Below are 3,288 nucleotides of genomic sequence, written 5' to 3'. Positions count from 1 at the left end.
TATTTTTATAATTTTCTATATCTGTTTTTGAAATTGTGTACGAAGGACATATACCTTGCTTGCAAAAATAAAAATAATGAAAGTTATTAAAGCCAAAGAGATATATTATCTTTGGGTTCTTAAACTACAAACTTGATATAGCCCCTATATCTCCTCCAGAACTTACCTTTTCTTGCAACCAGGAACTGAGCCAGCTATAAGAACACTTGAACATGGCAAGCTATTTTCATCTCTTCCTAGAAAATAATGGAAAGAACATACTATTTAGGGAATACGCTATCGTTGCTAATATCTTAAGCTTTAGAATCAGCAGTCCTTCTCTGAAAGTTGTTAGCTCTGTGACCCTGATTAAGATATTTAACTTCTCTCCATGCCTTAATTTTTCATCTGTTAAATGGAAGATATTTATATAACCTGTCTCATACGGTTACTGCAAAGATTAGATGAGCAAATATAAGCAAAGTGCTTAGAATAGTGCCTAGTATGTAGTATGGCCTCAACAAATTATTATTGCTATATTATTATTATCATCATCATCATCATCATCATCATCATCGTCATCATATCATCATCATCATCAAACCATGGGAATTTGAACTGATATACAGTGGAAAATCCAACATTTGAATTTGCTAGGATCTGACGTATTTTTCATGTTTTATAAGAATACGGATCCTGGCCATAAAGAAGTACTCCAAATATATGTTCTTCTCATCTTTTAATATAGTATGCTGTTTTCTTCTTCCTTCCTTCCTTCCTTCCTTCCTTCCTTCCTTCCCTTTTTCTTTCTCTCTTTCTCTCTTTCTCTCTCTCTTTCTTTCTTTCTTTCTTTCTTTCTTTTCTTCCTTCCTTCCTTCTTTCCTCCCTTCCTTCCTTCCTTCCTCTCTTCTTTTCTCCCTCTTCATCTTTCTTTCTACTATTCTCCAACTTTCTTTCTCAATTTCTATTTTTTAAGTGTATTTATCTTGAGAGAGAGAAAGAGCAATGGAGAGGTAGAAAGAGAGGGGAAAAGGGATAATTCCAAGCAGGCTCTGCACTGCCAGCACAGGGCCCAATGCAGCTCTCCACCTCATGAACTGTGAAACCAAAACCTGAACCAAAATCAAGGATCAGAAGTGTGACCAACTGAGCCATACACACATCCTTATCTTTTTCAATTTCTTGACTATTTCTTTTTAATTCATTTTGTTTAAAATATATAATTCTTTTTTTAACGTTTATTCATTTTTGAGAGACAGAGATAGAGTATTAGTGGGGGAGGAGCAGAGAGAGAGAGGGAGACACAGAATCCGAAACAGACTCCAGGCTCTGAGCTGTCAACACAGAGCCCAATGTGAGACTCAAACCAACGAACCGTGAGATCATGACCTGAGCCAAAGTTGGACGCTCAAACGACTAAGCCTCCCAGGCGCCCCTAAAACACATAATTCTTATGTTGAGAATATCACACATGCATTTTTAACTGGACTATCTTTGGAAGTTTTGATACTTCTAGTTTTCTCAATCATGTGTCCACCCATCATGAACCAAGAATTCTCCTGAAAATTGAATAACTTTTAATTTTTTCTACACAAGTACTAAAGACATCAATAAAACCGCTGAGCGCATTTCTTTCCCTGCACTTTCTAACCTCAAGTAGAAACAACAATTCAAAAACAAAAGTGATGAAAATAGTTTTGAGTTTAAGAAAAAAATACTCCCAATCTACTTTCCCCTAATGATGGTATATATTCTCTAAAAGCTTTTTTTAAGCTTATTTGAATACTGGATGACATAGAACAGTGTATAATCTCCACCTAAGATCAAATCATCCCATTCATACTCAATTAAAAAGAGAATTGGTGGTGAAGATAATTAGAACTTCCTATTCCTTTGGGGTGGTCTGGCCAGAAATGAAGCTATCTGAGGCAGTTAACTCAAACAGTTAACTGAATATAGCACAAAAGATTTGAAGTTCTTTCATTCTAGTCATCCCATCCCATCTAGTGCAAATATAATGGCATTTGGAATTTCCACAATAGTTTTTTTTTTTCTTTCTTTTTTTTTCAGCTGTGACTCCAGACAGGATCCAGAGAGAAGTTTTAGTCTCTTCCCTGGGTTTTATGGAGACTTCCTTTACCCTTCTGTGTTAGCCTCTTAAGGCACCGCGTCAGCCTTAAAAGGGCACAGGAAAGGGCAACCACAATAGTTTCTAACATTTGATCTATTCCATTTACATTTTCTGTGTCGTCTGAGTGAAGCAGTATAGGCAAGTTAAAGAGCATTGGACTGATCTAGGGGACTTTGTTTCAGAACCTCAAGGGGTTTTTAGAACTGAAATATGTGGGAGCCCGACAGTGACCACAAGAAAGAGTGGTTAGGGACGCAGGGATGTGCCTGCACACGGGGCTCCCTGCCTGGGCAAGGCATTCCTGCAAACAGGATGCTCTGCCAGGAGACCTGCACACAGTATCCAAGTTTAATGGTCCGCTTGCAAACGAGGGAACATGCCCTCCTTAGAAATAAGGAGAAGGCTGGAATTGTGAGCAGGCCTCTTAGTAAACATGTTGTGGTCACTTCCTCCCTTTGCTCCCCCCTGTCCTTGGAATGTGTTTGGCTACTTGCCCTTGTTTTGTAAAAGAAGGTATTTTGTAAATTTCAGTTTGCATCCAGTTACCGGGGTATAAAATAAACAGCAAGAGGGGCTTGCGTAGAATTGTTCCTCCGGCCGGAGTTGTGTCTGTGTCTGTCTTTTGTGTGTGTCTTGTCCTTTGTGTCATTTCTTCCACAACAGAAATATATCTGTAATCTTAATTTTTTCCCTAAACTTACTCTGTACCCTTAGGAAAGTAACTTCATTTCGCTGAGCGAACTTCAATTGCCTCTACTGTAGTACCACCATGATTGTTCAACCAGACGATAAGCTTTAAGAGAGATGAAGTCTATATCATACTTGGTTATAGAATTATGGTTTCTAACATAGCACCTGATACTCAGCAGGCCATCATAAAATATTTTGTGTTTAGAAATATTTGCCCTGCTTTCCTCAAAAGTTGGTTTTAAGAATTGAGAAATTAGATGCAAAAGTGCTCTGAATATTAAAAATTATATAATTGATATTTAACACACAATTAAGGATAAGTAATACTAATCTGGCTTTTTAGAATATTTCACATAAATTTTCTTCATTGGTCTTGACACTGATCCTATGAAGTAGATGTTTTTATTTTAGTTTATGTATAAATAAATGAGGGCTCAGTGGATCACTAAACTAGTCAGAAATGGAGCAGAGACTCTGATGCAGGATTT

At 37.3% G+C, this 3,288-nt stretch overlaps 1 non-coding gene across 1 annotated transcript; it reads right to left on the bottom strand.

The window, feature by feature from the left end:
* Positions 1-2,047: 2,047 nt before the first annotated feature.
* Positions 2,048-2,167, bottom strand: LOC144230481 (small nucleolar RNA SNORA26). Its single transcript, XR_013334772.1, has one exon. It is a non-coding gene; the product is annotated as a small nucleolar RNA SNORA26 (small nucleolar RNA).
* Between the last annotated feature and the right edge of the window lie 1,121 nt (positions 2,168-3,288).

Source organism: Crocuta crocuta, unplaced genomic scaffold (genome assembly GCF_008692635.1).
Source record: "Crocuta crocuta isolate KB4526 unplaced genomic scaffold, BGI_CrCroc_1.0 scaffold1126, whole genome shotgun sequence".
NCBI lineage: Eukaryota > Metazoa > Chordata > Mammalia > Carnivora > Hyaenidae > Crocuta > Crocuta crocuta.
The sequence above is the reverse complement of the archived record's forward strand: the minus strand, read 5'-3'. Positions and strand labels throughout refer to the sequence as shown.